This window comes from Carcharodon carcharias, chromosome 8 (assembly GCF_017639515.1).
Source record: "Carcharodon carcharias isolate sCarCar2 chromosome 8, sCarCar2.pri, whole genome shotgun sequence".
NCBI classification, from domain to species: Eukaryota; Metazoa; Chordata; class Chondrichthyes; order Lamniformes; family Lamnidae; genus Carcharodon; species Carcharodon carcharias.
Window position 1 is genome coordinate 83,171,560 of NC_054474.1, and position 26,041 is coordinate 83,197,600.

The 26,041-nt window shown below is 41.8% G+C and overlaps 1 protein-coding gene across 3 annotated transcripts in view; it reads right to left on the reverse strand.

The window, feature by feature from the left end:
- Positions 1 to 26,041, reverse strand: part of afap1l1a (actin filament associated protein 1-like 1a) — a 231,724-nt gene that overhangs the window by 182,020 nt on the left and 23,663 nt on the right. Inside the window, exons 1-3 of one of the 3 annotated variants that reach the window (XM_041194166.1) lie at positions 25,583 to 25,663; positions 24,985 to 25,066; positions 20,184 to 20,297 (exon numbers count right to left, since the gene is read on the reverse strand). The exons of 1 other annotated variant lie outside the window; for it this stretch is intronic. The gene's annotated coding sequence lies outside the window, so the exon portion shown is untranslated. Of the gene's footprint in view, positions 1 to 20,183; positions 20,298 to 24,984; positions 25,067 to 25,582; positions 25,664 to 26,041 lie in introns of those variants that run through there. One more of the 3 variants, XM_041194167.1, reaches the window with a different exon arrangement.

The window sequence follows — 26,041 nt, forward strand, 5'->3', positions numbered from 1 at the left end:
TGAGAGCTCTTTATTAAGGATTCTACATAGCACTCAGTAGAAAATCACAAATTTTGCTGACTTGCTAAAAGTCTGGATTTTAAATTATTCCACAACGAGTTACCTTTGATTTCATATCTACCACAAAGGATATATGAATGGACAAGGAAATAGAACGAGAGAATAAATCTCCAGTTTGGAGCTGGCACTGCCACCTGCAGCTAGGCAGAATGATACAAAAAAATTTAAGAAATAGGAGCGGAAGTAGGCCATTCAGCCCCTCGAGCCTGCTCCACCATTCAATAAGATCATGGCTGATCTGCTTGTGTTTCGAATTCCATATTCCCATCTACCCCTGATAACCTTTGATTCCCTTGCCTAACAAGAATCTATCTACTACTGCCTTAAAAATATTCAATGACACCCACCTCCACCACCTTCTGAGGCAGAGAATTCCAAAGTCACACAATCCTCAGAGAAACGATTTCTCCTCATCTCTGTCCTAAAAGGGCAACCCCTAATTTTAAAACAGTGCCCCCTAGTTCTGGACTCACCCACAAGAGAAAACATCCTTTCCATGTCCACCTTGTCAAGACCATTCAGAATCTGAAATATTTTAATCAAGTCACCCCTCGCTCTTTTAAACTCCAGTGGAAAAAAGCCCAGTCTGTCCAACGTTTCCTCATAAGACAACCTGCTCATTCCAGGCATCAATCTAGTAAACCTCCTCTGAACCACATCTAACACATCTATATCCTTCCTTAAATGAGACCAAAACTGCACACAGTATTCAAGATGTGGTGAATGCCCTGTATAACTGAAGCATAACATCCTTATATTTATGTTCAATTCCTCTCATAATAAAGGATAGCATTCCATTAGCCTTCTTAATTACTTCCTATATCTGCATACTAACTTTTTGTGGCTCATGTACTACAGCACCTAGAGCCCTCTGCACCTCAGAATTCTGCAGTTGCTCCCTATTTAAGTAATACTCTGCTTTTTTATTCCTCCTGCCAAAGAGTACAGCTTTTCCACATTATATTCCACTTGCCAGACCTATGCCCACCTTCTCAACCTATATCTGTCTGTAACCACCTTATGTTATCTTTATAACATACTTTCCTACCAATCTTTGTCATCTGCAAATTTAGCTACTATGCCATTGCTCCCCTCATCTAAGTCATTGATGTAAATTTTAAAAAGTTGAGACCTCAGCACAGACCCCTGCGGCATCCACACATCACATCCTGCCAATCAGGAAAAGACCCATTTTCTAGCCATGCTAACATGTTAACCCCTATACCATGAGCTTTTATTTTCTGCAATAACCTTTAATTTGGCACCTGATCAGATGTTTTCTGGAAATCCAAGTACAGTATACCTACAGGTTCCCCTTTATCCACAGCGCATGTTACTCCTTCAAAAAACTCCAGTAAATTGGTTAAGCATAATTTCCCTTTCACAAAACCATGTTGACTCTTCCCGATTACTTTGGAGTTTCTTTAAGTGCCCAACTAAAACCTCCTTAAATGATCAATTCTAACAACTTCCCCATGACAGACATCAAGTTAACTGGCTTACAGTCTCCCATTTTTTGCATCCCTCCCTTCTTGCATAGAGGGGCTAAATTTGCCACTTTCCAATCTGATGGAACCTTTCCAGAATCTAGGAAAATTTGGAAAATTAACACTAGTGCATCTACTACCTCATTAGCCATCTCCTTTAAAACCATAGGATGAAGTCCATCAGGACCCAGAGACCTCAGGCCACAGCTCCATCAGTTTGCTCAGTACTGCTTCTCTAGTGATTGTAATTTCACCAAGTTCCCCTCTCCCTTCCACCCCTTGATTTACAGCTATTACTGGAATGTTTTTGTATCCTCTGTAGTGAAGATAGAAGCAAAATATTTGTTCATTTCATCTGCCATTTCCTTATTATCCACTATTGACTCCCATTGTGACTCTCTAGAGGACCAACACTCACTTCATGGCTGTCTCCTTTCCTTTTTAAATACCTATAGAAACTCTTGCTATCCATTCTTACATTTCTAGCCAGTTTCCTCTCGTACTCTAATTACTTTCTCCTGATTAACCTTTAATCATTCTCTGCTGTTCTTTATATTCTGACCAATCATCTGACCTGCCATTCATCTTTGTGCAGTCATATGCTTTTTTCCTTAAGTTTGATGCTTTCCTTAACTTCTTTAGTTAACTACAGATGGTGGATCCTCCCCTTTGAAATTTTCTTTATAGTAGGAATATACTTATTCTGAATATTCTGAAATATCCCTTTAAACATATGCCCCTGCTTCTCTATTGATCCATTCCCTAGCCTAGTATCCTAGTTCACTTCAGCTAGCTCAGCTTTCCTGCCCACAAAGTTGCCTTACTTAATTTTAAAATACTAGTCTTAGACACACTTTTCTCCCTTTCAAATTGGATGTAAAATGTATTCATATTGTGGTCACTGCTACCTAGGGGTGCTTTTACTCTGAGGTCATTAATTAATCCTGTCACATTACACAATACCGAGTGTAATATATTCTGCTCTCTGGTTGTTTCCAGAATGGCTGCTCTAAGAAACTATCTCGAGAGCATTCTAAGAACTCCTCATCTAGGCTATTACTGCCAATCTGATTTTTCCAGTTTATACATAGATTAAAGTCACCCAAGTTTATTGCTGCCCCATTACACAAGCACCCAATATTTCTTCTCAAATACTTTGTCCTACACTGTGGTTACTGTTGGGGGCCTGTAGTTCACTCCCATTAGTGACTTCTTTCCCCTACTATTCCTCATCTCCATCCAAACCGGTTGTACATCCTGATCTCTGGAACCAAGATCATCTCTAACTATTGCACCAATGCCATCTTTGATTTACAATGCTACCCCTCCACTTTACCTAGCTTCCTATTCTTCTGGAATGTCATCTACCCCTCAATATTCAGGATCCAATCCTTGTTGTTTTGCAGCCACATCTCCATAATTGGTTTCAGATCATATTTATTTATTTTATTAGCCTCTAGTGCTGAAATTATAACCCTAATTTGCAACCAAAAAAAACATAATAAGCACCTTAGCAAAATGATCAATTACTATTCACATATCCTTTGTATCTTTAATGCCATTAAATTTTTTTGTTTTTTTGATTTTCTGTATTGCAGTAACTACACTTAACACCGTTTAATTATCTGTAAGGTTTAGGCACTATAAATATGCAAGTTTTTCTTTCTTTAATTGTTCCGCTGTACTGCATGACCATTAGCCAACAATCATCCACTGATATTTAAATGATTTTTAAAATTTATTTTCCTCTCCTTCTAATCCTGTTAACATGCCTGTTGGTCTCATATTTTTCAATTCTAAAGAAGGTTACAAACCTGAAATGTTTATTTTATTCCCCCCACACAGGTGCTGACTAATCTGCTGACTGTTTCCAGTCTTTTTCTGCTTTTTCCCCAGGTTTCATGCATTTGCTATGTTTTAATCAATTCAAAAACAACATGCACACACCCGTTTTCAGTAATGTGAGTTTGCAGTTTAAAGCTGTTCCTTTGAGAAGGGAAGTGGATAAGGAATTACTTGTAAGTCTGCTATTTACAAAAGCCTCTGCCCCCTCTACAGCTGGTGCTGTCCGTTCTGTGTCCTGCTTCCCAGTAAACATTCAGATATTAAATGGTTTGCATGATTCAAAGTGAATTGCAATCCCCAGCAATTGCCATGTAAGTCAATGCAGTAACTGAAAGGTATTTTATGATGTAAAGTCAATTCATTTCTGAAAATGGCATTAATCGGTTTAAATTGAGAGTTAGTTTCACCATTGATCACTGCAAAACTGAACTGAAAACAATATAATCAGCGTTTGTTCCTTTTTCTTGAACCAGACCATGTTTCAAATTACCACCTATAACATGGTTATTGAGACACATTCTGTTACATCTGCTAGAACTAAATGCAATCTTGGAGAGAATCTGTCTGCCATGTCAATACCAAGGCAACATCTCCTAGTGTGTCCAAAAACAGAAATAAAGAGGCCAATTTTCATTCCTGTTTTCAGGTGGGAATGAGGTCCTATAGCGCAGGGTTAATGACACTGCACAACTTATAACCCGGTTCCCACTGCTGATCTACTTGGCATCATTTCTATCTGGTCCTGTAAACTGGCTGCCAGAATACACTGCACACCCTCCTGCCATTGGCACATGGCACAGAAAGGCCTAACTAGTGGTCCAAAACAGGACCACTTTGGAGCTGCTCAAAAAATGGAAATAACTAAAAGCTTTCCACCATGACTTTAGTGACATCAGGAGGAGTATTAAACCTCTTCCAAACACTCCACATTCCTCTTCCAACCCCAGGCTCAATTTAGTGGAGTTTCGTTTGCCATTTCAGTTCACCATCTTACTCTCATGCTCACATTCTTGTCCTCGGTCTGCTACAATGTTCCAGTGAAACCCAAACGCAAGCTCGAGGAACAGCACCTAATCTTCGGATTAGGCACTTTACAGCCTTCTGGACTTAACATTGAGTTCAACAACTTCAGACTGCGAAGTCTGTGCTCCATTTTGAATTTTTTACCCCAAGTGCCAGTCTGTATCTTGTTCCTGTGTTTTTGCCTTCAAACAGCGCTGACCCTTTTTCTGCTACGAATGGCATTCTGCTATTTTGCTTTCAGACAATGCTGACCTTTATTCTGCTAGTAACGTATACTCTGGACCAAAGCTTTAGACTTTTAATACTATCATTACCATTTCCTTTGTCTTGTGTTCCATGACAGCTTTGTTATTTAATCTCTCCTGCCCTCTAACCTTTCCCTGACCTCCTGTTCTGTCCTTCCTCCACTTTTACAGCAGCATAAAACTCATCACATTTCTATCTCTCTCCAGCTCTGAAGATGAGGCATATTGGACTCGAAACTTAACTTTGTTTCTCTCTCCACTGATGCTGTCAGACCTGCTGAGTTTTTCCAGCCTTTTCTGTTTTTTATTAGAGGATCACCATCTTCAGGTGTGGGGGTTTACTATCAAATGTGAGACTCCTGCTAAATGCAGGAGAGTTGGTATGCCTCCCAATACTAGAGAATCCAATTCAATTCCATTGGACCAAATAAGGTCAGCTATACTGCCCAAACCATTGGCTTCAAGCATTATTGTGACCAGGACTGGTTTGACGAAAATGATGCCCAAATGTGTGACTCCTTGGAACAAAAATGAGCAGCCTTCATTTGCCTGGCAGAACCACCCAAGGTTGCAACACAGGACAGCTCAAGGCTGGCACGTAAAGGCAAATCTGGAAGATAAAGACATGTAGTGGGAAGAGAAAGCCCGAGAGATCCAATAATATGCTGATTGCATGTCATGACAAAGCTTGGTCATCTGTTGACCAAGGTCAAATGGACAAAATCCCCTTCACTCACACGATGGTGTTTCTCTTCTTACAGATGACGATGCCATCTGTCAATGCTGGAAAGAACATTTTGCACAACACCTCAACCATGAATCCATAGTGGCATCTCCTTGTGCCTTGTGGTATAATCCATGGGTGAACCACCATCGATGAGAGAGTTGTAACAAGCAATCTAACAGATGAAAAGCAAAAAAGCCTGCAGCCCCGATGATATTACAGCTGAGGTCTTCGACGATGGTGGGCTTTTGCTCAAATTAAGACTCCATGCACTCACCCTACACATTTGGGAGGAAATAGAACTCACCCTCTGACTTCAGGAATGTGGCAATTTTAACTACCTTCAAGAAGGGAGAAAAATCATGCTGTGGAAACCATAGAGGTATTTCCCTCTTGACCATAGCAGGGTAAATCCTGACGCACATTCACCTGAATCGCCTACTCCCTGTGGCTGAGGAAATCTTCCCAGAGAAATAATGTTGCTTTAGACCTTCCAGAGGAACCTTTGACATGGTCTTTGTTGCTAGACAAATCCAAGAAAAATGTCAAGAACAACACCATTTGACTCAGTAAATCACAAGGTTCTGTAGATTGTTCTCCAAAGATTTGCATGTCCGAGAAATTTCATCACAATCCTGCAACTGCTTCATGAGATGATTGCAGCCATCTTTTTCTTTATTCATTCAAGGGATGTGGGCATCACTGGCTAGGCCAGCATTTATTACCCATCCCTAAATGCCCTCGAGAAGATGATGCTGAGCTGACTTCTTGAACTGCTGCAGTCCCTGTGGTATAGGTACACCCACAGTGCTGTTAGGGAGGGAGCTCCAGCAACAGTGAAGGAACGGCTATATGTTTCCAAGTCAGCATGGTGAATGGCTTGGAATGGAAATTCCAGGTGATGGTTTGCCCATCTATCTGTCTCCCTTGTCCTTCTAGATGGTAGTGGTCATAGGTTTGAAAGGTGCTGTCTAAGGAAGCTTGGTGAGTTCCTAGGTGGTACACACCGCTGCCACTATGCATCAATGGTGGAGGGAGTGAAGGTTTGTGGATGTGTTGCCAATCAAGTGGGCTGCATCATCCTGGATGGTGTCAATCTTCTTGAGTGTTGTTGGAGCTGCACTCATCCAAACAAGTGGAGAGTATTCCATCACACTTCTGACTTGTGGATGATGGACAGGCTTTGGGGAGTCAGGAGGTGAGTTACTCGCCTCTGACCTCCTCTTGTAGCCACAGTGTTTATATAGCTAGACCAGTTCAGTTTCTGGTCAATGGTAACCATCCGCCCACCCTGTCCGGATGTTGATAGTGAGAGATCCATTCTTGGTAGTGCTATTTAATATCAAAGGGCGATGGTTAGGTCTCTCTTGTTGGAGATGGTCATTGCCTGGCACTTTGTGTGGCACAAATACAACTTGCCACTTGTCAGCCCAAGCCTGGATATTGTCCAGGTCTTGCTGCATTTGGAAATTAACTGCTCCAGTATCTGAGTTGCGAATGGTGCTGAACATTGTGCAATCATCAGCGAACATCACCTTTCTGACCTTATGATGGAAGGACGGTCATCGAGTCAGAGATAAGAAACAGGCGATTTCAAAATTCGGATTGGGGTCATGTAAGGCTGTGTGATAGCCCCCGTGCTATTTACTACCTATCTAACAGCAGCTATTCACCCCAGAGATCAAACTCCCTCTGGTGTCAGTATGAAACATCATCTAGATGGAAAGCTCATTAACCTCAGTCACCTCTGTGCCAAAAGTAAACTGACCACCATCGATCTAAGTGATCTAAAATTTGCAAATGACTGCAGTGTCATTGCCCACTCTGTACCAGATTTGCAAGCAACTCTCGATCTCATTTCTGCATACTAGAAACTCAGCCTGTCCTTAAATGTTGCCAAAACATAACTCATATCAGCCCACACCTGATCAGCCAAATATCCCACTTCTCATATATGTTTAAAGAGAGAATCTGGAATATGAGCATCCAATACCTTGGCAGTCACCTCCCTTAAAAGGCCACCATTGATAAGGAGATCCAATACCAGATCAACTGTGCCAGTTTAGCCTTCTACAAACTTCGACAGTGAGTGCCGACAACAAAGACCTCTGCAAGTCAATGAAAGTCCTAGGGCACAGAGTAGTTGTCATCAGCACACTCCTGTACTGCAGCAAGACCTGGACTGTGTATCAGAGACACATCAGCAATGCTTCTGCCACATCCTTTGGATTCATTGGGAGGTCTGTCAAACAAATATTAGCGTCTTTCTTGAAGCCAGCAAAGCATTCAGAAAAACCTCCTGTAAAATCAGCATTGATGGATTGCCCACTCTGTCTCCATAGCCAAAATCTGTCCCTCCTGCCAGGTCCTGTTCTCTCAACTCTCAAAAGGCCAACTTTCCAGGGAAGGACAAAGAAGATGCTTCAAAGACAACCTGAAACTCTCCTTGAAGCGCAACAGCATTGACCTTAATGACTGGGAGGAGTTTGCTACCAGTTGTTCAGAATGGAGACAACTTGCCCATCAAGCTTTGAGTTCAAAGTCTGTGGATTGAAAATTGCTCAGTCACATGAAGACCCATGGAAGAACCTCCCAAAACTGAGTAGATGTCACCCTCAAATCAAGTTATAGCTGATGACAACAGAGAAACCTTGGTATGAATTTAATAGGTGGTGCGTTTTCCTGTCCTGTCATTCAAAAGGTCAGCAGGGAGCTCACCCCCATTCCCGACAGCTCCGAGAAGCTTTAAGTAGTTGGAGACGGGACTCTCTCCCCAAAAGGGAGAGCTGCCGGCCATCTGATTGGTCGACAGTTCTCTGGTCCCAGCAGTGCCACTGGGTGCAGTCCTAACAAGAAGAGCCAGGAGCCGGATACAAGGTAGGTTTGGGGGTCTCTTGGTGGGGCCAGGAGAGGATGGAAAGTGAGTATTCACCCTGTCCCCGCCCACCCCACCTCCTCCCCCAAGGTGGAAGGAGACACCTTCGGGGAGGGGGTTGTGGAAGGTGGCAGAAAGTGATAATGGAGTTACTTCTAGATAAAGCTTGTAAGATAAACAGATATAAAATTCAACACTGTTATTTGCTTTTGCAGGATTTAATGAAATCATGCAGTGAATGCTAATCTACTGTTGGATCAGATCCCTGAAGTATATATTTTTGTATCATCTCATCCAGCTGTGTAAGGCAATCTCTTAAGGGAGCTGTATCTTAATTGACATAATTGACAGAAGAATTGTTAATATTGCCAGAAACCCACTAGCTTCTCCCATTTGAAAATATGTAATTAAAATGGAATATTTAAGTGCAGTAACTTGGCCATGAAGGACACAATTGCAAATGTAGGTGGGCTGAGCAGTCAACAGCTGTGCAGTCCCACCCACCTGGATGCGGATTATCCCTCCCAGGCACCAGTTATTAAGCCATGGATGTGATCCACACACTTCATCAACTCCCACATCAGCTCCAATGGGCAAAGGTAGGTTAGAGCTAGAATAAAATATTAGTAAAGCAAAACATTACCAATATGTCCAAAAAAGGCTGTGTTTTAAATTAAATATTTAACTTATTAAATTTAAAATTGAGCTTTTTTGAACTTTTTTTCTCCTTGAATTTGCACACATTAGCATTTATACTGTATTTGTTAATGTACTTTTGCACCTCATTATTTTAAGCTTGTGTCTTTATATACCAGAGCTTGTAGCTACTTTACAGACTGTTTCTGAACCTACATTGCTTTCACAGAAGCCCATTTCATCTGATCTTGATATAATTACAGATCATTTTGAAACTTACAATGCATGAACACATTCTCCTCCTGTTGAGTTTATGAATTTAAAAGTAGGGAGCTGATGTCATGAAGCAACAGGAAATCTGAGCTACTTTTGACCTTGGAGCTGTTTTTTGAATAATACAACATTCAGGGAACATCATTCACTTCTGTTCCCTCAGAGAGATCAGGGTGGGGAAACAAAGAATATACATGAAAACATCGATGTCTGGCTTAAACCCATCACAATATAACACTGTATTCATTTTAATGACATAACTGTATTTAAGGCACAGATCTCTGAATTTTTTTTTTGCTGTCATAAATTAAGATAACAGATATGAGGTTTCATGAAAAATCCTTTAGGAATATTACAGAACAGTAACAGATTGTGTTAGCTTCTCAGGCTGCAGGTTCATTAACTAACCAATTTCTTTCGCTCAACATTGGCTTTTAAGTAATTTAAGCCTACTGGAATAATTGTAATATGAGGCAGAGAGATTCTATTACAAAATAAACCTGATGTACAAGAATATATTAAAAACATTTGTCTGATTCTAAGCTTGTAATGCGATTTATCAAACTTGAAGGATTGAAAATACAAAAAGACTATAGCCAAATAGATTAATATCTGAGAAGCCTATTGCCTGGGTTTAACAAATTTCCTTAACTCAAATTAAAATATAACGGCTTGACAGTTTGCTGTAATCTAAACTGAGGACCTTTGAAAAGGATGGATAAAGTAGCTACAATATATTGATCAAACTGTGTTGCTAAACTACTGCGGAAAATGTAATTCTAGGTTGTTGCTAACTGGTTTTGGATTACACCATACCTATCACAAAAAAATGATCTTAAAGAAACATCCACAGTTCTCAAAAGCACTGCAGATTTTTGAGGTGTCTGCTTCAGTCCTGAGGTGTCAGCCGTAGCTCAGTCGGTAGCACTCTCACATCTGGGTTAGAAGGTTGTAGATTCAAGTCCCACTCCAGGTTTTGAGTACAAAAGTCAAAGCCAGTGCAGCACTGAGGGAATGCTGAGGGAGGTTGGACGTGCCATTCTTTGGATGAGGCATTAAACCAAAGCCCTGCTTGCCCTCTCAGATGGATGTAAAATATTACACAGCACTATTTCTAAGAACAGTGGTGTTACTTTCAATCAACATCACAAAGAACAAATTATCTGCTCATTATCAACTTCCTCTTTGCAGGATTTTGCTGTGTGCAAATTGGCTACTGTATTTCCTACATTGCAACAGTAACTACGCTTCCAAATGGTCTCTAGTTTTTCTCCAGTGAATACATTTCCCTTTAAAAAGTGTCATTGGTAGTGCATGCAAATAACCACCCCATCTTTAATCTCCCTTTTCTGTCCAAAGACATTGAATGTGTTGTTGCCTTTCAAATCCATGCACATCTTTCCTGCATTCCCTCCAAAATCAGGTTCCCCCACTTGAAGATTAATACGGACTGAATGTTAACTGTGTTCCTCTCCACAGATGCTGCCAGACCTGAGTTTTTCCAGGTATTTTTATTTTTGTTTTAAGTTCCCCCACTATCACTGTACCAAACAGTCAAACTGGAATAGTGAAGTCCAGGGGTAAAAAAGGCTTGAATGGGCGTTTCAACAGCAAGAAAGCTGAGATGGGGCAAAGTTGGGGGGGGGGAACGTCCAGGTGAATGTGCAAAGGAGGGGTCTGTGGAGTCAATGACTGTCTCTTGGGGAGCGAATTCAGGGTGGGCATGGTAGGAGGGAATGGTTAGTGTATCAGGGGGCAGAGGAAGCTGGTAGGATGGGAAGGTGAGGGTGCGATGGTTTCAACGAGAATGGGGGTGGAATTTTCAGGAAGGTAGAGACTGTGCACATTCAACTAGACATCCCGGAATGACAAGGGTTTGGGCTGTAGGGTAACAGTGGGGAGGTCAAAGGTTATGCCAAGGGGTCTCCGGTTATGGGGAAAAGGACATGGGTGACTGGGGGAGGGGAAATGGTGGCAGAGCTGCATGGGTGTGCAACCATTGGGTGGGCAGAGATACAAGTCAGCTCAGATGGACAGCCAAAAGGAAGCCTCAGCAGGTAGCATTGAAAATGCTCAGGACAGTGAGATGTGTGTGACGGATGAAGGCTCCATGTGCACGGGAGAGTGCTTGCACGAGGCTCCAAAAGACCCTACCACGTGCACTTCTCCCTCCAGGATCACTTGTGGTGCGGCTGTATGCAGCTGAACTGCTAGTTGGGGGGGTGGTGGTGGTGGTGGTGGTGGAGGATACAGTGGGAAGACTCACAAAGCCTATCAATGAAACTGAAAGAAAACATTCCACATATATTCACTTTCACTGAATAATTTTCAGATTATAAAATGACAAAAATGTGTTCACCTATGCAACCACTTGTGGTTAGAATTTCTTACCTTTTCTAGGCCTACCACTTCTTCTAGGTGCTGCCCTGACATCCACAGCAGGATGGTTGGCCCTGTTCCCTCTGAATTTGGTGTGCATCCTCTGGAAAACTGAGGCCTTGAGGGCCCTGGCTTGCTTTGGCTGTCCACCTGTGGGCCAGCTGCCCCCCCTGTGGTGACAGAGGATGAGGTCACAGGCAAAGAGGATTCAGAGGAAACAGGCAGCCTCTGAGATTCCTGAGTGGATGACCCAGGAGGGTTCAGTTGCCACTCCTCCTCCCTTCGGGTGCCCGAGGGCCCTGACCTGACTCCTTGAGGGGAAAGAGCACCTGGAGGGACGTCGAGGTGCCCCGTTTCCCTCTCACGTTGCCACTGTAGGAACACACCCATGGCTACCATGACAGAGTGCAGGTCTGTATGCATCCCTGCATTCTGCTGGACCAGGATTTCCATTGGGTCAGCTATCCTTCCCATGGAGACCTCCATATGTGCACATGTGAGCACCATTTCATTAGAGAGCAGGTGGTTGCATTCCTCCAACTCTGAGCGTTCCAACGGCTCTGCGTGATGTTCCCCCGCCTTCTGCTGACTCTCCTTGATGAGTTGGAAGGCCAAAACCAGAGGTTCGTCATCTGACTCGGACCCCACAGATGTCTCTTCCCCAGCAGTCCCCTGAGTGCCGGGGAGCTTGGCTGAATCTGCCTCCTCCTACTGCGGACAGACGTCCATGCGGTGACCACCAGATTGTGAACTCGAGCCTGTTCTACATCTAGGTTCCAACGAGCACGTTTCCGCTCTGGTGCAGAATGTGGGTAAGCACTGTGACGGGTCTTCCAGGCTGCTTACTTCCAGCTCTTCTATGGAGGAGGTGTCCTCTTGGCTGGAGGTGAGGACCTGGATGGATCTGAGGGACTGGCTGACTGAGGGTGTCGGTTGCTAGGCAGGGCTCCCTGTGAACCAAAGTAGAGATAATTAGTGCATGACAGCAGAGTTAAAAGCAGGAAGGAGGGCACTCACATTTGTGCTGAGAGAGGAATGATGTGGTGCAGGATTCTCTCGTGGGACCTTGCCGCCAACCTCACTGTCACCGCAGGTACAGTCCACATCCTCACCAGTCAGCACAATGGTGCACTTGTCAAAGTGAGCGGGGGACCTACTCCACCCCCGGTCTGGGATTGCCCTGCTGTTGTGAGCCAGCTTTTCCTGCACAAAAACAGATGGAGTGTGAGCAGGACCATGCCACGGCAGATGATAAGGATGCATGGAATGTTCATGTGGTGAGCGGAGCCACAGACAGGATGAGGACGCGAGCCCCAAAGGGTATGAGTCTGATGGAGATGTGAGGGTGTGTGAGAGAGTTAGTGGTGTGTCCCTGGAGGTGTGAGATTCCTGTGGTTATGTGATGGGTTTGAGAGTGGGTGATGAGGCGGCTGACTTACCCTGGCAGAATATATGAGATCATTCATCCTCGTATTGCACTGGATGGCTGAGCTCCTCTGTGCTCCATCGGCACTGACCGCCACTGCCACTACCTCCCAGGCTAGATTGGTGACTCTGGTGGACTTCCAGCAGCCAGAGTGGGGGTGAAGGACACATGCACTCGATGGTCAGACTGGCCATCCACTGCGTCCAGCAGATACCCCAAAGGGGGGTCATTAAATTTGGGGGCTGCTATCTCCTTTGCTTTCGAGGCCATCTGTCACCTCGAGTAGTCCTGGTCTATAGAAGTAGGCTACGCTCGGGTGCGCTTTAAATATGACGCCTGAACTGATGAAACGCCGAGGTCATGGTGTGACAGGGTAATCCGAGCCCTCCTACAAACGATCTGGTGCATTTCCCGTGAATACATAATTAATGAGGCGGGACACACTGGGAAGTGGACAAAATGGTGCAAACACCTGCCATTGCTGTAGCAGGCCTGAAAAACAATGTTTTTATCTGCTGGCTGCAGTTAGTGCACTTCTGGGACCATTCCGCCCCTCATCCCGAACAGTTTTCTGAGGCAGGCATGGAGTTGGTTGCTGGGGAACTGAATTTGGAGCAGGGACTGAAGACAATGGCTCAGTCTTCCCAAAATTTAATTGGAGGAAATTCTACTCATTCAGTACTGAAGATTTGATATGCAGTCTGACAATTCGGCAACAGTGAAGGAGAGGTGGTAACGAAGTAAAACTGGGTTTGTCAGCATACATGTGGAAGCTGACACTGTGCTTTCAGATGATGTCACCTGAGGGGCAGATGAGAAATAGGAGGGAGCAAGGACAGTCTCTTGCCGGGGTGGGGTGGTAGTAGTAGTAGTAGTAGTAGTAGTAGTAGAGGTATCAGAGGTAATGATGCAGGATCAGGAAGAGATGCCATTGTAAGTGATACTTTGGTTATGATTAGTTAACTAAGAATGGAACCAAATGGAAACAATCCCACCCAGGTGGATGACTGTAGAGAGTTATTAGAGGAGGATAACGTAGTCAACCATGTCAAAGGCTGCAGATAGATCAAGAAGGATGAGGACGGAAAGTTACCTTTATCACAGTCACATAGGATGCCATTTGTGACTTTGATAAGAGCATTTTCAGTACCCTGGCAGGGGTAAAAACCTGATTGGATGGATTAAAATATGAAGGGCGATTATGGCATATTTAAAAGAGAGGGACAGCACCTGAACAATATCAGCTTAACTGGTGACCAGGAGGGGAAGTTGGGTGGTTAGCAGTTAAGTGAGATTAGGATCAAGGGAGCAAGCAGGAGATGGGTCTCATGGATAAGACGAGCTCAGAGAGGGCATGAGGGGAGATGAGAGAAACTAGGAAAAGTTGCAAGTCCAGGGCTAGGAAAAGGGGGAGCATTAAAGGAAGTTTGGGCTAGGTGGGCCAGTGGAAGGGAGGAACGAGGCACAGGCAGCTTATTGGATGGTCTTGATTTTAGTGACAAAGATTTTTCCAGGGGCGATATGAGGTTGGGTTGAGGCGTGGAAAGGGGTTTGTGGGTGCTGAGTGATACAAATAAGTGATGGCCTTATTTGTAATTGACACAATCAGACTAGCAGGACCATGTAAGACAGTGAGGTGAAAGGATTGGCTGTGAATATGGGTTGGAGAGTTTACACAGAGGGAGAGATTGAAAGAGGATAAGGGTGCGGTGAACTCAGAGGAGAGAGGTGCATGGTGAGTTGAGATGGATGTTGAAATTAAGAATGAGTCTAAATTCACACTTGAAGGATGATCACATAAATGAGTTGCAAAGACAGTTGAACCTGCAATACTTCAGTAAATAACAGTCCACTGCTTCAGGATATTAGCTGGGGAGAGGGGAGGGAATTGGCAAGAAATGTGATGATAACAGTTTAGAAAATAAGAATGTTTTTCTGTGGGAAAGTTTTGAAAGAAAACAAAACTCTCAATTTTTGTTAAATGTCATATACTTTCTTGGGAAAATTCAACTTAACGTATTGGATGTATTTAAGCCCTGGATTTAACTGTCTTGCATTCCCAGAGGGAACCTTGCTTGGGTTCCTGGAAATAACTAAAACTCCTGTAGCAGACGCAGCCCAAGACTGTGCGGGACAACAGCTTGTTTCGTTCTAGACAGGCGTCTGCCCACACTTTCACCCACAAGTAACCCTGACACAGACATACTGTTCTTTGGTAGCAGGAGTGTCTCGTTACCACAATAACATGGAGTGGTTATTTTAATGGGCCTGAGTTACATTACAATGGACCCCCAAGTGAAAAAAAACCATTTTATTTGTACTATGTTACTATGAAATGGCATCATTACACCATGAGCTCAGGGATTAGTGTTATTCCTAATGAAACGAAAGGCCAAATGGAGATTCACCTGCTCAGTGATTTAACTGCTTTGATATAGGTTTGTCTTTCTACCCAAGGGTATTTGAGCTTTGATGTTAGGTTGGGTTTCGGTTTTAAGGTCATGAGGTTTACAGCCAAATCTAATTGCATTGCTGGATCTGCATTGCTTCACTTGAGCTGTTTCCAGACAAACAATGTGGCTACGTACCAACACAAATTTACCCGTAGCTCAGGATCAAACATTATAGCCTTTCTTCACTTGCATTTTATTACACAATCTGGAGAATTGTCACTGATATATACATCCATAGGGAATCAATTATACTACTGTTCATTACTTCATACCTACCAGGAAAATTTATAGGAAATTAACTTTAGAGACACCATTCACATTTATCAGTACAGTTACTGAAACGCTAACGTCACTTATCATCTGCACAGTTGTTATTCAAATTTGCTAAAAGTTATATTCCCTTAATATGCTTATATGTAAGAAGTTACAGCCAGACCTGATCCAAACCATTGCTTTTACATGGATAAATGGCCACCTGGGAAGGCACTTGAGGGTGTCTGGTGTTCACAGAACTCTATCCCAGCAAGGTGTCAATGCCATCATTAGGAAACTTGAGGAGAAAATAATGCATTACATTCCAAGCAATTTAACATTAGGTTAAACAAGCTGAGAGCAATTCATGATCGCCCTTCAGTGAAGATCATAAACCTGAGGATCGGGAGAGTTTTAGAAACCAGCAAAGGTGACCTAAAAGTTGATTTAAAAAGGGAAAAATAGAATGCAAATAAACTAGCTAGCAATACAAAAACAGATTGTGAGAGCTTTTACAAGTAAATAAAAAAGAGTAGCAGCTAAAAATGTGAACATTGATCCCTTAGAGGCAGAGACACAGGAGCAGTGTTTTACAACATTAAAAGATGTTATATAAATGCAGCATGTTGTTCTTATTATGCTCATATGTTAATAAATTAGAAGCAGTAATACAGCCCAGAATATTTACTATTAGAATACCATTCCATGAAATGCTTCTTGTGGCTTCAGATTGATTTGGACAATGAAGTGCTTGCAGTGAGAGCCAATGTTATATCCTGCTAAGGTATTTTTATATTGAAATAAAATTAAACAGGTGGCAATGGGCTATATCCTTGGTTATAACTTTTCACTGTTTAAAAAAAAAGCATGGTGATTAGTCAGTATCCAGCTAAAGCAATCTTTATTATGTTTGCTCCATACCAAGTTAACATTTCATAGGCTTCAACAGTGGAACCTTTTCCTCTTTAGGAACCTATCATTGAAAATTTATAGGCTGAATCAAGTCTCAACAGGGGCACTTAATACTTGCTGTACAACTGAGATATATTCCTTTGGACTAACAAATAGAGGGAGCAGACAGATTGAGGATATGAATTCATTCATTAGCAGTCAACTGACCAGTCTGCACAAAGTTTCTTTGATTTTGACTTTGAAATTTTGTTCGGGTTTTGGAGGGGGCCGGGTGGGGAAAAAAAACAAAGAGGTCCTCAGTTTTCCAGGACACACTTTCCACAAATATCTCGTTCAGCACCCAATAATGACCACTTTAGCTACATGACATCATTAGTTAATTATTTCAGAGAACAAAGATGCTGCATCACTGAACATTCTATCTCTAAACTCTGAACTGCCCTTCATTTATTCAGACTGTCATTGCAAGACAATAGTGAACTTGTATTTGCAGATTGCACAAATACTACTGTGTGTACAGTTTCAGCTCGTAACTATTTTGAGCTAAGAAGCCTCCATAATGCACTCTCGAGTCACTGTCAAAAGCCCTAGACATAATTGCTGCTGTTAGTATGTAGCAGTTTAGTGTGTTCTCTCATTCTCATGGATACCTATACAGGCAACACCTCTAACATTCAGTTTGTGTAAAGAGGGGGTTCTTGCCTACTAAGGATTCACCATTACTTTGCTGGGCTAGACTTTGTTCTCTGAATGGTTTACCAGGTAATCATGGGCAACACAGTTATGCTGCCAGTGGGACTCTATTTCATTTTCCTGGATAAACTTCACTTTAATATTTATTCATTATTTCATGAAATGTGGGCATCACTGGCAGCTACCATGGTGGAATTTGAACCCATGTCCCCAGGGGGTTAGCCTGGGCCTTTGGATCACTAGGCCAGTGACATTACCACTATGCCACCATCTCCCCTTAAATGATGGTAGACTATCAATTATTTGCACCCTCAACTGGGAGTTGGTCTCACTGGTTACGCTGGAGCTATTCGGCTGCAGCAGCTTTAAGAGACATGGTAAGTATTCTGAGTGAAAGAATTAGTATCAGAGGCTAGTGCTTCTTCAGGGAATCAAATTCCAAAATGGACAAACTTTTCAGTGTTGTTTGAAATCCAGCCAAGAAAGGCCAGCTTTTGAGATTGAGGGAAGGAGGGAGTCGTAATGTTGCTTCACTAGTAATCCAGAGACCCGGGCCAATGCGCCAGAAGCATGGGTTTAAATCTACCATGGTAGCTGGAAGAATTTAAATTCAACTAATAAATCTGGATTCATTACTAGTTTCATTATTAACAATATTGTAAAAACACATCTGGTTCACAAATGTGCTTTAGAGGAGATCTGCTATCCTTATCCAGTGTGGCCTATACATGACACCTGATAATCACAGCAATGTGATTGACTCTTAATGGCCTAGCAAGCCATTCAGTTCAAGGGTGGGTCTTGTACAATATTGGCCTTGCCAGCAACACTCACGTTCCAAGAATGAATTTTTAAAAAGGCTCATGAAGGCATATATATGGTGGTGGTCTTGGCACTAAGAATCCATGGCCACTAAATGTCAGAAGTTTAAAAATATTGTCATGATAGCCAAGGCAAGAACAGATACAATATGAACCACATGTTAGGAACATGTTTCGCATTTCCCTATCTGTTTTGAATATGATGTACTTTGACCATCTTCACTTGGGCTTCCCTCCTCCCACGTCCCTTCCTTCCAAGGCCAGACTCCCTTTACTTAGAACATACTGGGAAGCAGTGAAAGGTTTGATGATCTGTTTCATTCACGTACTGAAACTGTTTTCGCTCTCATTCAGCTATGCTTTCTAATACCTGGATTGTGCTCCATCTGATGGTAAGCAGGGTGCCTTCATACCTTGCTGACATATGAAAAAGGCCTGCAGCTAAAGGTAAGTATTACTTCAATCCCCCAAGGTATCTGCTGAAAAACATCAGTCAACCACCTCAGGACACCCTGCTCAAGTAGCTGCAGTCCATTGCATCCTGCATCCAGTTAAACTATGATGTTCACTGCTCTCATACTGATGTTCCAGCTTCAATGGAAAGTTGATAAGCTGTGAAGCTTTAACAAACAATGCAACCTGCAGCTGCGTTATGCATGGGGTGACAGCAACTTGGTTAATGTTGCATATGTCTATAATGTGGCTTCAATGGAAGTTATTGCAAAGAAGCTGAGTGATCTGGTGATTTTGACTGACAATGGCAATGATAGGCTCCTGGTGGACCATGTCTGGGTCAAGTAGGGGATATATCTCCTCTTAACATCTCACAGGGGACATGCAATCTACTGTCTATTGGAGAGCTTAAGATATGTTCACCTGAGTTCATAAATATAGGAGCACAGGTATCGGCAAGTGGACACCAGATGCCTCTGATGGTGTCTGATGTGCCTGTCCTCCCTGACTTTCTCCTTCTCCCTGATCATCTTCTCTTCATCCTCCAGCTATTCCTCAAAAGGGGACTCATTTGTATCATGGCTGAAGTACAAAAAATAACCACCACAGCACCAGTAATAATGTTGTAACTGTAGCAAATTGGAGACAGAAAAAAACACCCAAAAAGATCCTTCAACAGAAAGATTGGAGCACACAAATCATAAGTAGGTGATCTTTAAGAGTACCATCGACTGTCACTGAGCAACCAGAAATTACTCTTTTTAAAACAGGTGTTAATTTTTTTTGAGGTTAGTATAGATGGGAGCAGAAGAAAATCCAACATTGGACTCAGTGCATCATCTGACTCCCATGCTGGTGGGATTGTGTTGGATGCAGTGGGCTACTCACATCACAAGTGGAGGAAGTTTGAAGTGAGGAATTTTACTGGCTGGAGTTCAGCTGTCTCATTAACTCCACTGAATGTCCCAAATGTGCCACAAAACAGGTGTAAAAGGTGAGGAAACCTCAGACATGGAAAGCACCACGTAAAATAAATTTCTTTTAAGTTCTCTCTTTATCATTGCGTATGACAGACATGCTGTAAATGATTTACTTCATACTGACTTAATTAAAGCCAATTTTCAAGGGGAAAATTATAACTGAAAGTTTGGAAATATAGTTAAGATCTACCAACATGAAAGATTCCTTTATTCACAATGATCCTGTGCATTTAAAAGATTGGATCCAATTATTGCTGTGTAGACAAACAAAGTTACAAGATGCACCATACAGAGGAATCACATTCATTGAAGCAATAGATCATTCCTATCTAACTTGTTGGAATTCCTTAACTAACCAACATATCAGATGAGGGTAATCCAATTAATGCAGTAAATGACTAGATGCATTTTGGTTATATTTGCAATCTACTTACTTATTTATGGTGCAGCACAAAATCTACTTTGAATGAGCTATTTAGAGCTCTATTGTTGAAATCAGTACGCCACAAGCACCTGAACAGAGAGGCCTTAAAGCCATCCCATAATTGGGCCCCAGCCCTCATGTACATTTTTGGGTCCAATTGCTAACACTTGTGCATTCACTAACAGCTTGCTCCCCAAGAGAAATACATTTTGGGCCACTGACCTTCAGGTTAATTCAAGGCTGGTCAGATTGAACAATGGGAGGAAGGCTATCATCAGTACTGTGGAGTGGCTGATGGCGGAGGGGGTGCAGGGGAGCGCTGTAGCATTTCTCCTCCTAATGGCAACAGAAGAGGTTTTTAATTAAAAAAAAACATGAGATGAACATACTTTCCTGGAGTTTGCAGCCACAGACCTAATGTCTGGGACACTAAGAAACAGGACCCCAAATTTAGCCTGGGAGAGTAGACACAGGTTGTTCTACTTCTAAGCAGGTATGATTTGCACTCATGTTACATCTGAGAATTAGATCAACGTCTTTAAATTTCTGCCTCTAGGTTTTTTGAAACCATGAAATATGACATGTGAGCTAGCAAAATGTTTCCACTGGTCATCTGGTTGCCATTTCTCACTAGAACTACTTAGTACATCTAGGGAGAGATACCACAAGGAAAGGCTAATTCATGATGAATGAGAACTTCCCACACACTCAAAGTGTGGGGGAAACAGTTTTCAATGGATTAGAATACAATTCTTTCACTCCTGAGTTCTAAGAATGAATCCCCATGTGGCTGAGATGAAAACCTAATTTTACTTTGATGGTTGTTCAGAGTTATAAATAAAATGTGTTTGGACAATCACATGCCATTTTCCAGAGGATGATGCCATAGTACAAAAATTTCTATAATTTAACACTAACTGGGGACTCTTACTTAATAAGACCATAATTGGGAAATTAAAATGTAATGTTTCTTCAGCTAGAAGTTGACTTCTGAGCTTATGATTAAGAATATTTTTGAGGAAGCATAGAAGTAATGCTGATTTTCATCAGGACTACAATATGCAAAACCTATTATAATACTAAACACAAAATATTTTCACTGACCTTTGTGCTGGACATTAAATGTTTTGATATCAATTATGTTATTAGAGTCAGGTTTGTGTGCTGGTATCAGGCAGTAAGGTATGGATGATGCAGTGGCATAAGAACTAAAAGGGGAGATGAGGAGAAACTTATTTAAAAAAAAGAGGGAACTTATGATCTGGAATGCACTACTTGAAAGCAGATTGAATAATAGCTTTCAAAAGGGCATTGGATATATACTTTAATGGTAAAGGGCTGGCTGTTTGTAAAGAAGATGGGAAGGTCGGGTCAAGAAACTTCCCGACTTGGAAGACCCAACTCCTTCACTCGGGAAAGGTGGGAATGGGATGGAGTCGAGCCTACCATCTCAAGAGGCAGGCCTGAAGTGGCAACAGAGGTGGGCGGATGGCGAGGCCGGCAAGCTAGAATGCTCATCTTCATTTACTGAGACACCAGCTCAGTTGTAGCGATGAATGTCAGGCTCTCAAACACTCGCCACTCAACCAACCTCCATGTTGCAAACCCCATATCCCTTCATAGCCCCTGATATGCTCCATGGCCCCTCATACCACCCCCACCACAAACCCCCATGCCCTCATGTATCTTCCATAGCCACTCACATAGTATCCACTATGGACAGACATCAGGAGCTATGGCTTTGAAATGGAAATTTAAAAAGTAAAATCCTAACAATCTGATAGAGCTGTCATTCAAACACATTTTATACCAAAACCCATTTTAAAAAAATCAATTGGTCAATCTGTTTTTAATATAAACAAACATCTATTCAGAATCTGCATCGAAGACAGACAACTTTAATAACCTCTTAGGCTGTCAAACAGTCTACACAGTGCCCTGCTGAGATATGTGGTTCTTTAGGCTTTAAAATTCAGCCAAGCATTCATAATGGGCTCGGATGTCATAAAAAGCCATTGCAGCCTGCAGACAATGAAACCTACTGAAATCTCAAAAACAGCTATGGTTTTTGCTAAGCTATACCAGATGGTCTGTCAATCAATGCACTCCAGGAGCAGGTGTGTGAATTTTTTCTCCAAGTGGAAGCTACAGAGCAGTTTTCTTTTCCCATTTTAAAGGGCTGTGAACATTTACATCGCACTTCAGATCATAACACTTGAGAGTTCCCAAGCATTGTTTTCTTCAGTTGTTAGTGCATAATAGTGCTTTTCCCAATGGGAAAATACATCTCCACAATTGCAAAATGCTAATCAACTCACTTTTACAGGACAGAGCCCCAAAATCAATCACTGCAATAAAAACATGTCAAACTTACAATGCAGCTTCCAACTATTGAAATTGAAGGAACAGATTTATTTTTGTATTTCAAAGCCTATTAATGAAAAAGCAAGTAATTGTTTTTTATTTGGTTCCCAACTTAAGACTGGTGTTTTCCTGTATTTTGCAACTCATGAGGTGCTGCGAACCAAGTATTCTTCCAGAAGGGGCCTGACTGCAGCCCCACAACGGTGCTGGCAAGGGCCGGAGCACTGTGTATGGGCAGGTTACTCACACCCTTATCCTATGCCAACAGAAATTGCAGGAATCTTGGAATCAGGTCCCGTACTCTACTCTTAAAGGGCTCTCGAGTCGGTCTGACCTGGTGAAAATCTGGTCCAAAATCTGTAGGGCTATTGGGAAAGAGCAGGAATGTCAGAATAATTGGACAGCTCTTTCAAGGAGCTGGCGCAAGCACAATGGGCTCAATAGTCTTTTTCTGTGCTGTATAATTCTATGAAATCAGGAGGATTCAAGCCCCAAGTGCAAAAACACCATCTGGTTGTTTCCATATTCTGTATCCAGACTTAATTTTGCCAGAAGTTATTTTGCAGGGTTGTATCAGAAAAACCAAAGGGAAAAAAATCTAGAGTGCTATGAAGTTGTCTTCTAAATGCTTCCTTTTTGTCCTTTTAATCTGCTTTTGGAATATAGCTCTGAAAAAGACAGAGCTAAAAAGAAGTGGCTTTTCTGCTGGGGTAAGAAAAGACTGAACCATATTGAACTAAGTGAGTCTGAACTTAACTCTGTGGCTGTCTGTGAAATGAAGCAGCTTAATGATTTTTTTACCAAATGTCTTCTCACTCTTCCCTCCAAAAAATTGGAAAGGTTCACATTAGGGCACAATATACAAGAACCATAAAAGAACCAGTTCAAATTAAGTAGAAGTAGTACACCTTTAACATATGTGATTGTGTAGCTAGACACAGACAGTTTTGGAACACCTAAAACGTAAAATGCTCAAGACCACTTATGGCAGTAACTAGCACTGCTGCAGCCAAGAAAAAATCTAAGGCATGAAATGACATGATTAAGTGTTAGAAAGAAATCCTTGTATTCATATAGTGTCTTTCACTTCCTCAGTATGCTCCAATGCACTTTACAACCAATGAATCATTTCTGAAGTATAGTCAATGTTGCAATGTAGGTTAATGTAGCAGTCACAGCAAGGTCCCACTAACAACAATTGATAATGACCAGATTATCTATTTTTAGTGATGTTGTTTAATGGATAAATATTGGCCAAGACACTGGGAGAACTTTCTTGCTCTTCTTCAAAATAGTGTCCTGGGATTTTCTACGTCTGCCTTAGCTTTTTGTGGCTCTCTTTTCCTTTCCCTTTCTTTCTTCAATTGTAGAAATAGCAAAGACCTTATCACACCTTATCACCTCTTCAGGATGTCTCAAAGCACTTTACAGCCAATGAATTACTTTTCCAAGTGCAATCACTGTTGTTACGTCGGCAGCCTATTTCCACACAGTGGTTGCTCAAACAAAAATGGAGATGAAAATCAGTTGCTCTGCTCTTGGTGTTTGTCGATGGGGAATGATTGGCCAGATCACCAAGGAACCTCCCACCTCTTCTCTGGGGAATCTTTAATATATGCTTTAAAATCTTATGTAAAGAAATGAAATACACCAAAATATTTCAGCCATACACAGCAACATTATAAAGCAGTCACAGTCAAAAAGGCAAAGAACATTATTAATTAATTGTAGTAATAAATCAAATAAAAAGCACTGTGGTATGTAAAGCATTACATAAATAAATAAATAAACTGCAGCTTTAGCTTAAATGCTGCCATTTGGAATTAATCATAGTTCAAATAATAAAAACCTCTATCAAAATGATCACTCAATGGTGTCAAGATTCCAGAGACTTACATGCATACAGAATGTGTTTGTGCCTAAGAACCCACAAACTATTGTAGGGCCAATAAGCCAGTTCAGAACTGTAATACAGGTGCAACATTTGGGGATTGAGGCATTCCCATCATTTTATGGGTTCCCATGAAAAGATACCAGAAAAATAAATAGTTGGCTAATAGTTCGGGTTTAACTTCAGTAGTGGGAATACTCCATCCTATCCTGTATGTAGGATGAATTTCTGCACTTTTTCAGTTATTAGATCAGACTCAGAAACTTAGGTTATATCTTGTGTATGGCTTGAACTAATCATCTTAGTGATCTAAGGAATCAAGTAGTGTTGGCAAAGCAACTATAAGGAGGTCAATTGCCTTGCAACAGGTTTGTGGGGTTTGAGGTGAAGATCAAAAAAGGACAACTTGGGATAGAAAATATGGGCTGAGGTAACTAATAATATATTCAGAAGCTTTACCTATAACTGTTTAACTGTAACAAGTGATCATATTGCTCAGCTATTTGATTGTAAGGGATAGGAAATCACTTCTCCAATCCCTACAGCATAATTATAATGCAATTACACAATCCATATAACTCAGATATTCCATCAACCACTTTACAAATGTATTTTGTGTTTTGTCAGAGTGTAAAAATGAAGAGTCAATCAACTTATGATTGTTGATCTAATATGAAAGTAGCACTTTTATAAATATTTCTGATTGTTCAAGATGAAATCCATTTGTGAGTAAAAACAGGAATGCATCAGCCTCTGTTACCATGTTACCTGAAAATAAATTGATCCAAGGAAGAAGATTTTCCAGAAGCGATAGAGTTACAGTGCTAGGACCACCACAATTCGAGCGTGCCTGTAGAAACAGAATTTTGAAATTCTTGTGTAATATCTCAACTCCTCTTGAGAGGAGGGGGGAGCAGTCGCCAAGAGAGGATAAGTATTTAGCTGTTTTGTGAGTGCAAATTTGAGTCTGGACATTCCTGAAATTCAGATAGTCCCAAATAAACATTGTCCTCAAAAATATTAATTGTATTGTTATGGACAAGAGAGAGAGAAACTGAACTTCTTTATCCTCTCCTTGTCTGTCCATAAGCAGAGATGTGAACTATTTCTAAAAGTAGGCTGTGGTGTGTTTCTCCAAACCCTCAGCTTGTGGGGTCCAATTTAATAATCACTCGCAGCAAACTCATGTTGTGATTACTTCAAAAGGTTAGTTGATTCACACTGAACCCCAGGGTGTGGGGAGTGCAGGAGGTAGTGCTCGCAATCTCACACAAACATATATAGTAAGGGGGAAGTAGTAAAAAAGGAAGGTTCACAACTATGCGCAACAACAGTAAAAGAAACACAGAAATGAATATTAGTTCACGTGATTTTCAAAGTGCGAGAAGTCAAAGTCCAGAGGGTGTTTCCTTTGTGGCAGAGTTCAGTCCAGAAGAGTTTCTGGTTGGAGACAGCAACACGAGAGTCCTTGAAATGAAAGACAATGCAACATGATTGAGTTTCTGTGCTTAGGCTGCTTGGCAGGCAATGATCAGAGACTTTTAAAATCAAACAGGCTTCGAGAAGGTGAGAGATGGTGACCGGCTGCTTTGTCAGCCAGGATCTGCTGGAGTTCTTTCTGGTTGGTGTTAAGTCAGCAGTGTGAGCTGTGAGGCCATAAATGTAATATTAAAATGATCCAGAAAGCCAAAAACATGCGGTCATGTGACGTGATATATGAATGAGTTAATTGCAGCCTCGCAAGCAGTTTCTCAGTTTCTGGCCAAAATCCATTGCTCCCTTAGGAATGAAGTGGTGGCTGTTAACAGTTCTTCAGGTACAACAA